Source organism: Schistosoma mansoni, chromosome 1 (assembly GCF_000237925.1).
Source record: "Schistosoma mansoni strain Puerto Rico chromosome 1, complete genome".
In the NCBI taxonomy this organism is placed as follows: Eukaryota; Metazoa; Platyhelminthes; class Trematoda; order Strigeidida; family Schistosomatidae; genus Schistosoma; species Schistosoma mansoni.
In genome coordinates this window covers 13,250,990-13,266,527 of record NC_031495.1, presented here as the reverse complement: position 1 = coordinate 13,266,527, position 15,538 = coordinate 13,250,990, and positions in this window count along the sequence as shown.

The following is a 15,538-nucleotide window of genomic DNA, read 5'->3' as shown; positions in this document are numbered from 1 at the left end:
TATGGACTAGTACTATACATATATTTCTATTGTATAATTTTTAAGTAACTTAACTATGTATATTCATATTCCTCTTATTAGAAGCTTTATTTTGACCCATAGACTATTATTATACGATTTACCGTTCTTAAGTTATGCTCAGTTTATTAATTACAGTCTCCCATAATCATTGCCACTTTTGGTTAGTTCTTGTACAAACTTTATTTTTCATTTAATGGTTTGATGTGGTCTGTTTGGCTGGCATATAAACCAAGTATGTTTGAAATATATGATTCATATCGCGGAGGTTGAGATCAGTGTTCTGGACTCAACAGGCAGAGCTAGTCTGAATGAAGGCTCAATAAAGTCTCTAGACTGCTCGTACGTGTTTATGCATCGTTGTTTCGGTCAATAAATCGCTGTTTTGTAATTGGCGATATCATAACGTTAATTATTATAAGGGCACAAGGCCACAAGTTACAACAGGTAGTAAAACATTAGATTTAATTTTAGTTACTTTATGTACTACTGTATTTCATCTTAAGTAACATGTAAAGTAGGTTCAAAATGGGCATTTTTTCATTCAGTTAACCATTGAGCCATTAGGCTTGTAGATGGACCTCTAGTAAGACTGAGATATTTATATTAATTGGTCATTGAGTAATGACCAATATCATAATATACTGTTACTGATGTTGAATAACTATGAATTACGTCAATTATATATCTTTGTACACATAGCTTATACTTATCTTTGTAAAATATTAGTTCCTTCATTATTGAATTTTATCTTCCTTTCATTCAAATCATATAATTTAATCTTTGAAGTATGCATAATTATATGTCTGAATGGTATAACATGCATCATTTAATCAATCAATACAAAATGAAAATTCATTAACATACTACTAATTTGAGCAATATCAGCATACAAAATTTATTCATGAATAATAGTCTAACAAAAATATTGTCTTCTGACTTAAAAAGAACTTCAATTGTAGGCTATTATTATTATTATTATTTGCTTACATAATAGAATATGTAAAAAAAGGAAAAAAAAATTAATTTACAAGAAAAATTTTTTTTCATATTTTTCTCTATCCTATCTGTTTGTCATAATTCGAACATTTTGTTTCATGGAACTTTTAAGTGAATTATTGAAATAAATTTGACTAGCTGCCATGAATGTAAGGGGGATAATTATAAGCGGAAACTGAGAAGAGATACGAAAAATTAGTGGTTATGAGACTTTTATTTAATAAGCATTTACAGTTGACTGATTATTGAGTTGTGATCACTGTCATGTTTGTCTAACGTTTTTTGTAACGCCGATTGAATTCTATTGAACAAGTTATAATATAGTCGCTAGTGTAAGTGATTCAATATCGTTGCATCCCCTATGTTGGAGTGTAAGGTGGTGGTCGATAGGAAACCATGTTTGACCTTGATTTCGAGCTATCCGATACTCGTCATTGAGGTATACCTGTAATCACGAGAATATTGGTTCTCCCTGACGGATTCAGCTCCACGTCATCCAGCTTCCCAGTCAAAGACATCGCCATTACGTTATCCGGGTGGCAACTGGTCTCCCAAATGACTAAGATTTTTACACCTGCTTGGTCACTGAGTAGGAATCAGTCTCATCCATGTAAAAGCACGAACCCTAGGCTTAACATTCTGTGTGAACTATCTTTAACTACATAATATCTTTATGGGCGTACTTTTTCCTTGTGCACATATCGTTAGAAATAAAGATATTATTATAAGATTAGTAATGTTATAAAGATAATGATCACAGTGTAGTAGTTAACGAAAAATTCTTTCTGTTTTCCTATAACAAAAGTTGAAAAATATTCAAAAGTATTTGGTCAGTCATTGTGATTTACAAATTTCCATGTCTACACTATTTATATGATTTCCAAATTTGATCTGTCAGTCTTATATATTATCACTATGAGTTTCCATAAGTTTAAAACCATTAATGACTATAAAAACAAACTTCGATTTATGTACCTAAAATCATTTAACTTCTATTATTTAGGAGTAGAGTCAATTAAAGTTTTATTCTTAAAAAAATCTTATTTCATTCTGGTTTGCATTAATTAACACGTAGACAATGATCATTATTTATTCGAATGAACAATCAAATTGACACTCTATGTCATTAAAGTCATTTATTATCATATTCTAGTATAGTTTTATCAAAGTAATTCTCATGAAGTAATCAGATATTTCAGAAAATGATTTATTCAAGTGTAATTTTGTAAAATAACTGTATGTCTGATTTTAACAAATGAACTTTAGAAGTTTCTGTTTCTGCGAGACGTATCAATGGCGACGGGGATTTTGGTACACAAAAGAAAAGAATACAACAATTGTCGTCGCGGATTCTGGCACAAAAAATACTGACGGCCTTAGTCAATACATAACAATTGGCGACGGGGTTTTTTTGGAATTACTATTGTTAGCAGAAAAAAATGACGATATCTCTAGAACAGGAGCTGATAATATTAGAGCACCAGCAACAGCGGATGCTAGCCTTCCAGCAGCAACTATTTGAAACGGTTTTGGACAAGTTTTTCACTAAACAAAATATTTCAGGAAATAAAGAATTTATTTATAATGCAGATAATGGTGCAAAAATGACTGTCCCAGAAGAACGCCCAGTTGAGGGTTCAACTCCCTTCATATCTGATGGAAAAGGCAAAATGGTATCAGATGACAAAGAAAAAGAAGGTTCCGTAGACAAAGCCCTGAGCCCAGAGTCAAATGAAGCACCAGTGAATCCGCCGATCTCTGAAGACAAACTTCAGTCAGAACTAAACTACGGTTTACATGATATCGGTCAAGAAAGCTGGAATGACACACATCCAGAAAAAGACTGGAACAGTACGGTAAACTAGATTGTGCCAGATGTAATTCAAAATCATCGGGAGATAAAAGCTTATAGTGAATCAGCTTCATATCCAATTTCTTATGTCAGTTTACCAGATATGGGTTCGCGTAATGATGCACATAATTTTGATGAAAATTCTTATGAAGATGAGAAAAATAAGTCGGTTGAATCAAATGGTGGTCAAAAAGCTAATGCAATTTATTAGATGCTGATTCCCCTAGCTATCAAATATCCTCTAGTGAAAATCTTAATGAATTTGATGGAAATATTTCAGAAGAGCCAAATTCTGATGACCTACAATCAAGTGTCGTTCATTATCATTTAGTCATCCCCAGTGGATTCTCTATTCAATGCGAGAAATATGTTCTAAATAAAGTCATATTAATTGTAATTTGGAGATATGAGGATCCGACATTGTTTCGTGGGGGAGGATGAAGTCGGCAAATGCAGTCTGGATACCTACCCCGAATCTTCAGAAAAAAAGGGAAGGTGTTGGGATGACCCTACAATTTTCTCGCAAGCGACATGACAAGCTCGTGAGTCATCAAGGAGCATTTCAACCAATCAGCAATTAATTAGAAGTTATGTTACTAAAATAACGAGAATGAAAAAGTCACATGTGGAGATCCTGATTGGCTGATTAACACACTGCTACTATGTTTAGCAGTATTCTAGAATTTCGGGTAAAACTAAAGGACTATAAAATCCCTATATTTTCTGTACATAAATGAACCCTGTAGTAAAGTGCTTCCCACGTATTTTGTGCCTTTTCTCTGGTCTTCAAATCGCTGAGTAGTTCTAGCTCGGGGGTCACGGAACTAGCTTAGGGAAGCGAATATAGCGTTCAATCGGCGAGACACAACAGTTTCCACCATTAGGACAGCTTTAATCTTCAATAAAGTTAGTTGTAATAAGTATCATATTGAAAAAATACTTTAGTTAGAATTTCTTATGTTGAAAAAACCCCCGAATGCCTTGATACGGCCGAGAGTGGGGAGAGTCAGCTCTCTCTCGAAATGCTCTCATATGGCTACGCGTATACAACCGCTGTCAGCGAAGACCTATTCACTGTTTTCTCGCAATGGAGGTGTTGTTTACAAAATTGAGAGGGTGAAAAGCGAATGTCCGGCGCTTTAACCGGGCCGGTGGACACGGAGAGTCCACTTAAGGGGGTTGGAAAACCCTGATTCCTAATATGTAGAAACCGGTAAGATGATTTTAATAATTTAATTGTTTAATAATCAAATTTATAATATCCATATGGACTAAGCTTACAGTACGTGAATCATAACTGAACTAACAATATTTGAGGATACTCAATAAGTTCATTTAATTTTCTTCTAAATAAGATTTTTAAAAAGTTTCATTGGATCTCATTCATGATTATCCCTGATAAAGTAGGTGAATATGTACCTTTTTTCCTTTCATTTTATATTAAATATTTATTGAACAATGTCTATCATCTATATACATGTTATAATTTTGAAACTTTCATTTGTACTGATAATGATCTATGAATGTGTTAAGTAATTCTTAATGTATCATAGAATAGAAATAAGATAGAAAATCCAATTGTCATATTGTGGTATGTGCTACTGATGTCGACGTATATCAGTATTATGTATCGTCGATCGAAAGTGAAATACCTAGCGACCAAAGGTTAAAAAAGATCAAAGAAAAGAGAACGAGAACAAACAATGAATGCTGTGGAAATGAAGGAACAGTGAAATCTGAGATGATTTACTGATATTTATAAAAAAAAACCAGTCAAGTTCGATACAATCGATTGACATTTTGCAAATGAAGCATTCACTGTATAGTTCACAGATTTTAATAAGATGTTCTGTAATTTTGTGTTCGAATAAATTCGATTGTTCCTACTTGTGTTCTCGTTCACTACAATACTTCTCCAGTTACACACTAACATTTAAATATCCTATTTAGTTAGAAATAAAAACAATTATAACTCAAGTGTCACTGTAACTAGAATTTAGATTTACAATAAATTCCGGTAAATTATCATTACTTTCTATGATAAGTGAATAAATTATAACTCAATAACTAAATTAAGACTCATTCAGTCTGTCATTCAAAAATCTGTATTATGATATTGAACAATGTCATAAGAGTGATTCGATAAAAATCCATGAATAAAATGAATTAGAATCAAGAATGTAGTTTTGATCACCGACTGATATTAGATTTCCGCACAACTGTCTGATAGAGAGAAGTTCAGTGCAGCACAGATGAATATGGAGGATGAAAAACACAAATATAATGAAGCTTTATGCTTAAGATGAAACTTTTAATGACAACTACACTTGAGAATGCAATATTGACTCATTAGTAATTGTTTAGAAAAGTGATATATTATTCTGCATATGACAAACTGAAAGTTGAAAACATTGCAGGTAGCTTTATCCATGAACTAATAAATAGCTTAAAACTAGAACAAAGCAGTTCTACTTAATTCTTTCTAGATTTTAGTTCACGATAAAAATTACATATTATCGTTATATAATTTCAAATCCAATACAACAATACTTTATTGTGAATTGAATCAGCAATATATTTGAATTGTGGCTAGCGATGGATTTCAGGCTGCGCTTTCAATTCTGTTTAGGAGTTATCAAGTGAATTTACTTACATCTTCACCATCCAGCTTTACTAAAAATTACACTCGTTTATTTTTTATTTTTATTTTTATATGTATATAATTTACTTCATTAATTAACTAATTGAATAATCCTAATACTTAATTGTATTATTAATTGACCATTATTCTTATAGAAAACACTAAAGTCCAGTTATCAACTATTAACTGGTTTACAACTATTTTTGATACATATTCATTTTGCAATCACAGGTAAAACCTATCTTATATTAGTGTAGAACTATGCTTAGAGATGAATACTTCATTAGGAATGTTTAAAAAAAGTTGAGAAGATAGAGGTATCGAAATTGTTTAACTTTGAAGCTAGTTACTTTCAAACAAATAACCATTGATTAATAGTCTAAATTGGACAACTATTTCTTTCTTGTATGCTATTTATTAGTAGCGTATATTCAGGAAGTGAACGAAAATGAATCATTATATGTGAAAAATTATATCTGAAATAGTCTCAGCGATCGAAATTTAAATAATTACAACGTTTCATCCAGCTAAGTTGTCTGGACGTCTTCAGGGAAATAATCAAAATCATCAAAGTAATATATATTGTGTTTTCTTAACAATCATATCAAAATCTATACTACATTAAACCAATCATATTTGGATGTTAGATTTTGATATGATTGTTAAAAAAATACTATATATTTGATTTTGATTATTTCCCTGAAAAAGTCCAGACAAGTTAGTCGGACGAAACGTTGGAATTATTCAAATTTCAAATGCTGAGACTATTTCAAATATAATTTTTCACATATAATGACTTCTCCATACTCGGCGCCCAATTTTTGTCAATCTATTCGTGCTAACCTTGACGAATATTCGTAGAACACAAGTAAAATTTAATACGTTGATACCTTATAAAAAATGTTTTACTTTTAAATCATAGATGATTAGAATAATATTTTCTGGTTAATGTTTTTTTAGCGAGTTGATTGTTACGGGATGAGATTGCTAACCTCATGTCCAACCTTCCTCCTTTATCTGGCCTTGGGACTAGCAGTAGCCCCTCGGGGGGGGGTACAGACGGAGTTCAAATCATAGATAGATACTATCTAATAGTTCACATTTTAAGATTGTTAATAATGTTTTGTCACTTTTGGTGTATAATTGATCACGTATATATATATGCATATACCAGATATATTACTTATAATTGAAACTATTTATCTGATTATTTCATACTTGAAAAATCGTATTTTCATTATACTCAAGAAAGAAACAAACCAATTAACCCAGTTTTATTATAAAATTCTACGTTTTCTTCTTCTTCCATCTATCAATTAATCATTTAAAAAAAGGTGATCATTGTAAAAATAGTCATATTTTTTTGTGCATAACAAACATATTACTGATAATCAGTACTACTTATGAACATCATCATTATACGTAAAATTTTTTTTGTTTTTTTCCTCTTCTTAAAATCTATGACATAAAATTTTCTAGTCTAATTTGCATTTTCACTCACTACTATTTATTATTATCATTATTCAAGTGAATGTTTTTTAAATCATTGACTGAATCCAATAAATCATGAAGGATATAAAAGTGTAATCTACTTAGTAACAATAGAACTGGTTTAGTTTTATAAGATTGTTGATTGTCAAGGCATAAATTTATGATTTCCTTTGTTTTTCTAATGTTCTATATAAGAATCCTTCGATGGAGCTATAAAAGTGGGATATATATATATGTATATATAGAATAGGTTTTTTTCACCGACATACACATTTAATTTGTCTAGAATTTGTAAAACGACACTTATTATAACGATAATTCGAAAGAATTGAATTTTGGACTGATATATACGGATTTTAAATGAATGGGTGTTTATTCATAGTATGGTGTGTGCGAATGATGTCGACAGATATAAGTATTATATATCATCAATTGAAAGTGAAATGTCTGGCAGTAGAAGGTTAAGGAGATCGAAGAAAAGAGAACGAGGACAAAGAATGATTGGTGTGAAAACGAAAGAAGAATGAAGTCTGAGACGATCGATTGAAATTTCGCAAATGTAGTATCTACTATATGGTTCTCAGATTTTACTAAGAATTCCTGTATTTTTCCTTCAAATATATTTGGTTATCCTCGTTTGTGTTCTCGTTCACTACAATAGTACTGATCAAGTAGATCTAATGTTCATGATCTTGCTTAGAAGATAATGGGTTGAAAATATTAAGTACTGGACATTCTTTGAGTTGATTATACTTAGAGCAAGTTTGGTACATTAAGTTGTTGGTTCAAATTGATGATTAATAGAGATGAAATACTAGAACAATACATAACATTGGACAGTGTATTATGATGATTTCGACGAGATTTCCGCATCAGTGGTGACATCAGTGTTAACGATTGCATATTAATAGAATTTCTTACCGGATTAACTTTAATCGCCTAATACTCATGGGTTCTTAAATTTGGAGAAAGAACTTTTCAGAAAGCATTAAAATGTATGAATTACGTAGCTCGGACTGTTTCTATTCAGTTAGAGAAAACATTAGAGGGAAATTAAATTTCTCCGTAAGTGTTATCAGTTTGCTATTTATACCGTATCTAAAAACTAGATGGAATCTATGATGATTGAAAGCAATCGACTAGTAAAACCAGACCCCAATTTCTTACTGATTAACATTTGCCCAGTAAGAGAGCAGTTAATCTCAATCCTAACATAAGAAAAAGCGATCTGAAATGTCAAATCAATTGAGTTAGTGAATACACTGTAACATGTACACTTCTTTTAACAAAAAGGAATAAACATGAAATTGATCACTTCTAAGGGATCACATCTATGTACTTCCACCAATTATCGAGGATTATTCAACGAAAAGTTCCAATTACCGTTTAATGAGTAATTTACTTAAAACGGTATTACTAAGTTTATTTTAATGATATTGGACAATCTACCGTTTACTAGATGTTCATTCTCCTTTTTGTTTTATAAGGAATATGAAAGTAACTACGTTAGCTTTATTGATTGTTTTTAAGATTTATAAATTTTTACTGTTCTTTATCTAAGATATATATTTATATTTTAAATGAAGAAACTCACATATATGCGATAGTTGTAAATTCACTAGTTGATTACATCGCATGACCAAATCATTCAATCAGTCGGGATATTCACCTTACGCAGTTCATAAAAAACATAGACAGATACACATGTGTTTAATAATTTACTAAAGATATTCGTCACTGGACAACGGAATATTAAATTATTTATGATATATACAACAAACATTAAATAATTTACATTATAATACCTTAAACGTTGTTCTACCATAGTTCTTGAAAAGAATAGATCGATATCCGAAAGTGATAATGGTATCATGAAAGTATCTGAAACATTAATAGTTTAGATCTTGGACTAATATAAGCAAGTAGATGAATGAAATAGAATGAGAAACGAACAGCTTCTGTATCTTTGTATAAAATGGTATTGTAACAGGTATTAATGACCCATGTAGTGACAAAAAATGAAGACAGGATGAAAGAGGTATCATCACTGGTAATGAATGGTAACCGGACAATATTGTGATTTGAATGAAGTTCAAAATGTCAAATTAGTTGTCTGAAAATTGTGTGTTTACTCCAGGAATTCAATGTATCAAGTCTAATCGTTTGTAAGACTATAGATATAAATTGTTTTTCAGCCTTATCCTAGGACAAAACACCTAATGGTTGCTTTCTAGCTTTCACTATTTATTTGTCTAGATACAGTCAATTAGTTTTTTGTTACCGATACTCACATTTCATAAAGTTTTAACTTTAATGATTCAACGCAAAACTCAACTCTTCAATAAGTTTACTATTTTATACAGAAAAATAAATATTTTTTTCAATTAAACTTATAATGCTTCGAATTATCTCGTTTTCGATATTTTGACTGAACTTTGATCAGTCTTAGTTAGCAGATATGCATCCTGTGTGGATTGTTAAGATTTAACCATTTTGACGAAAGTTTTTATAAAATAGATGGAATTTTGCTATCAGTAGGATCCAGAACACTCGTTTCGTGTTATTTGGGACTTGCTAACTAGATTAACTTGTATTTCAGAGTTAATATCCGCCCCGCAACTCGAACTCAGAACCCTTCGCTTCAAATAACATTAAGTTATCCACAACAACTATGGAATCCTGGTATATCCAACAAATAAGTCTGAAATAGGACGAAACGCGTGCCCTGGAACCCATTGCCAGTCGCATTCCATCTGTTCTGCACAAATGTTTGCATTGTTTTCCTAGAGAAAATGTTATTTATACTTTTCTAATCATAAGTCAAAGGCAATTTTATAGTCAGAAGTAAGTTAACATTGAAGAAATTGATGTTTTTGTGAGATTCGAATCGGTATCATCACTCTGTGCTATGACAAATTATGTTTAAATGGTCGTTAATCATTTCGTAGATACTTAAATAAAAATATATACTCTAACTAATTACTGCATAGTGATCAAATTCATGATGTCCACTAATTGACGCTGATTGACGAATTACTGATTTGTTTCTAAGTAACTTAATATTTAAGATATGCTTTATTTTGAATACAGTCGTATGAAAAAACTCCAAACATAAAGTTTGCATTTGTTTTAATATACTTCCATTAAGATTTAGACTAATCCTTTTAATACATATTGACTGTCAAATATTTACGAGACAAGTTAAAATTTAAATGACTGAAAATTGAAATTATTCTGGTGTTCTAACTATTGGGATTTCGATTCTATTTATCTTCTGAACAAAATTATCTGCAAGAAGTAATCAAAAATAAGAAACATTTTGAATATAATTTAGTATTAAGCAACTATTTAGTCATGTGAAAATCTGTTATATCGAGTGCATGTGTGAGTGCCCTGTTTATATATATGAGTGATAAGACCGCCTATCACAGAGGAGTTGATTTATCGATCGGATTAATGATACACGAAAACCATATGAGCAATCTTGAATACTTATCAGTCCTGCTATCTGCCTAGCCCACCCAGTTAAGCCCAGAACACAAATAACAACCTCTGCAATATGAATCATTGTATTTCAAACATACTCAGTTTATATACCAAACAAACTGACCACATCGTACCATAAAATAGAAAGCAACATTTGTACAAGATTTAGCCTAATATGGCTGTGAATAGGGGGGACAGTAATTAATGGACTGGGGATAAATCAAGAATAGTAAATCGTACAATAATAGTCTATAGATCGAAAAAAGCTTATAATAAGAGGGATACGAATATGGATACTTTAGTTACTTAACAATTATACAATAGGAAATATACATAACATATTGGTCCATAAACAGTCCTCAGAGTTACTATTCATAATTCTCCACGGGATATAACACCTTCCCTTTTTTGAAAGATTCGGAGTTGATATCCGGATTTTAAATTTCCCGAATTTATGGATGGTATATGTGGGGCTATATGTGTGAGCTAAACAATCGGGATGTAATGATTTTTATGTAATAATCGTTGCCAAACTTTCCTATAACAAATTTGATTCCTTTATATATACTTTGGAAGTTAAGCTTCTTTCATACTCCCACCTTATGATTTCTATTTGAAATTTAAAAGTGAAATATTTTTGCATATTAGGAAACGGTTAGAATGTTGGTCTTTCATCTTTCAAATAGGAGACCTAACAATTATTTACATAGTTACTTTCAACCATTTTGTATTTTAATTTGATAATAAGTGACTTTTTACGAATTAAGTAAATGATTGAGAAGAAGATGAGGAAATTAACTTTTCATCATTACTATCTATTTCACTGAATTTTGTTCGATTTAAATTTGGGAAAAAAATTTTTCCAACATCTAGAATGTAATAATACATTCATTCAAGAAAACTATCAGTACACTTATTAATCATTGTGTTACACGTCTGCCCTGAATTTTGATTATGCACGTAGCCTTTATTTAATGCCCACCATATCTATCTATATATGTAGATATATATACATCCTTAAATGAATAGAATATAACTCAAATGATAGGGGGTACTTTCTTTTTTCCAAATACCTGGATTATTAAATTAAATTATTGAAACAAAACAATTGAATTCTTACAAATGTTTAAATTAAAACTTTTTTTATTTTTCGAACATTTTCATTTCCTTTGTGTAATTATCATTATTGAAACAAGTGTACAGAATTAAAATGATAATAACAATATTATTATTATTATTAGTAGTAATACATTTGTGATACTTTTCATTACTTCTGTAAATTGTCTTCCTCCGGATCACTCTTTATTTTAACCCAGGTTTTTTTCTCTTGTTAAAAGGTATTTAAATTTTGGCATTTGAAAACTTAACAGAAAAAAAATAAATAAATGGAGAGAATGTAAATAGGCAACTTTAAACCAATAAAAAGCAAGAGAAACAGAATACACAACAACAATGACAATAAAATGATTAAACTGTTTAAAATGTTATTATTGTTGTATTTTTGTTTAAATGTTTACTAGTTCCGTTTTCTTTGAAAACGGAAAGAAAACGGTTCGAGTGCATATGCATGTGTGTGTGTGTGTGGAAGGGGCGGGCAATTGTAGTGTGTTCTCATCGCTTTTGTTTTTCCTATATAGTGAGATTTATTAAGATAGCAGAGATCAAACTACAAAACGAGTACTGAAAAGAAACAAACAACATTTCTATATCTTCTTTATACAGACATAAAGTCATATGAACAAGTACATCTCATTTTTAGTTTCTACTGAGTAATAATAATAACAATAACGTTTTCACTTTTTTCGTCTAAATCTACTGAACAGGAACTAGTAATCAGTAGTTTAAGGACAAACTGACTTACAGGTGCAGTTGACTTTTATTCATAGACATTTTTAGTGATGGAAACAAACAGAATATGATCCATATATATATATATATATATATATATATATATATATATATATAATGTTATGGAAGCTGTATCCATTAAATTTCCAAATTAATGTTAGAAGCTTGAAAGCGATCGAACAGGAGTGTTGAAAATATACGTTTGCATATTTAGTGTGCTGATTTAACCAATAATCTTTGTTGTATTCGAACTTACAGCACTTCGTGCCGCAGTCGTAGGTATTATCACTAAATTTTTCGAAGAACTGCTTTTTGACCGTAGAACTGATATATTTTGATTGATTGATCATTGAACAATGGTAAGTGTTACATTTTTCTAACATTATATGATGATCGAATTCTATCAATCAATTTGTAATATAGTCCATAAAGGGAATTATACATCTTAAGGTTTCAGATACACATTACTGACAAATGACAATCAAACTACAGTTAAGATGTAGATCTGTTTAATTATCTTCAGTTGTGTAACAACCAAAACGCTTTATGTATCATCAGATATCGATTTAAGTTTAACACTAATCAAAGAACAGTTTTGACATAATTTATAGAGATTATTAAATCAAATGTTATTTCAATATTGAGTTATTGCTACACTACCTAATGAAAACCAATGATCATAACAAAAGTAACAACACGACTCATTGCAACACAACAAATAATGAACCAATTTTATCGTAAGAAAAAAAACAATGTTTCTAAACAATCCAGTTTAATATTGAAAAAATAACTTCAATGATTCATCACAAACTTAAATTAACATCACTTAACAACACGTTTCATATACGTATATCATTTGTAAATAATGAAAAACACTATCAACTAAAGGGGAACAAAATAAACAAACAAACAAACGAATTTTGTACAGGGATATTTGTGAAAAGAGAAATAGAAAAACAAAGAAAGTGAATTCATTAATTTTTGAAATAAAAATAAAGACTGAATAAACTCGATAGGAAATGGATATATATACATATACATATATATACCTAGTAATTAAATCATCAGAACAAACACTGTAATCATTGGTTTCACATTGTAAAAGTGAAGATAATTGAATGTAAGCAATTTCTTCTTATCTGTTATAAACTAAAAACATACACGCTATTTTCCATTATACCCATTGAACAGTTCAATGAAATCAGTTTTCTGCTTTTTTTAAAATGTTGAAATGCTTTTCTTTTGACTGATTTTGAAAACGGAAATATATATCAAGTAAATTTACTATAGGGTACATGTGAAAGTTGGGTAGTTTTTCTCAAATGAATAAACCCATATAAACAGAATAGAAAATTTTTCCATATTCCGAAAATTAAATTGAACTGTGTTAATATTTTATATAGTTGAGATCATGAGCCAATTGAAGCTAGACCATCATGGAAAACCTGAATGCACTGGACAGCCGTTTCGTCCTATCGTGGGACTCCTCAGCAGTGCGCATCTACGATTCCGCCTCACGAGATTCGAACCCAGGACTTAGCAGTCTCGCGCGCGAACATTTAACCACTAGACCATTGATCTGGTTTCAATTGACTCATACTTTCAACTATATAAAATTACTAAAATCTCCACAAAACCCCCTTCTAATAATGATCATATGCTCACCAGTGACTGGCTCCATGAACTATTTCCTGGAGTTCTAGTGAGAAGTAGTGACCAATGGAGTTCAACCAGGTCTGTCGAGAGATATTAACTCATTGAAGACAATCATGAATGGTTGCTGAATTTCGTTGATTGGTTGAAGTTTAACATTAACAACGTTGGATGCCAGCTCAGTGGTCTATCAGTTAAGTGCTCGCGTGCGAGACAGATACGTCCTGGATTCGAATCTCGTGAGGTGGGATCGTGGATCGCACTACTGAGGAGTCCTACATTAGGACGAAACGGTCGTTCAGTGCTTCCAGGTTTTCCATGGTGGTTTTGCTTCAATTGACTCATGATTTCAACTATAAAAAATTAGTAAAAAATCCTTACAAAACCCCCATCTACTATGGTTTATACTTAGGAACAAAAGTCATAGCTATTCCTACGATGTGAAGAGAAAGCACAAAGACAGTTGAAAATGAAGATTTATTGACTCTCTGAAAGCACTAACCTCAAACAAGTCATCCATAATCACGTCACCATTAAAACAAATACATTCATCAGTAAACTGATTCTACACACACTTGATGATTAGTTTGTAAATATCGCATAAATAAATAAAAAAAATACATGGTTTCTGTAAAACACATACAGTGTTGGCAAGGTTTAATAAAAAAAGTATAATTTTCATACTGATTTAAGGTTCATACCTGTCGTGCTGAATAAAATTCACACTTCATCGTTGAAAAATATATTGACCTGAATAAATATTACACCGGAAAATATAACCACAATATTGTACTGACTTAAATGTTACACAGAGTAAAACGAATGTCATAAAATGTTACATCGAGTTAGAGAATAAATCAACTTACCATCTTATCCTAACTTATGAGTATTATAATTGATTTAAATTTGTATCCCGTTGTAAATTTTCAATAAGGATTGGAAATATTGGACTTCACAACCGATTTATGTGTGTGTTTTCAATGAATTTTCTTTTAATCAATGAATGCTAGTATGATGAGTTGTCTCCTGATTTTTGGAAATGAATGACAATGTATGTGATTTGCGCTGTTGTTACAAAATGCTTGAAATTACGAATACATATCAACTAGATACTTACGAAGTGACTAAGTGGTATCATATTAGTTATGAAATTTAAAAATTGTGGATTCTGTCACGTAAGCAATTGTGAGTACTTACCTTATTAAGAAGCTATACAATACCAACAAAGATCTATTCAGTATTTTATAATTAATTTCAATTAGTTTACTTACTGATATCTTCTTATAGTGACCATCTCTTTATTAATATATTTAAAATATTTTCAATAACATTATATATTGTTGATTATTACATGAAAACAGTATGTTAGCTATGTGTAAGGTGAAACCAAGTAAATTTGATACAATTATTGTATAATTCACTTAGTGTTGTTTACTTATATCTTCCCATTGGTATTTAGGACTGCAATTGATCAGTCTTTTATTGGCATATACGCATCCTGTGCGAACTGCCTCGATATTGTCTAAAGTCACAAGCATTATAAGCAAAGA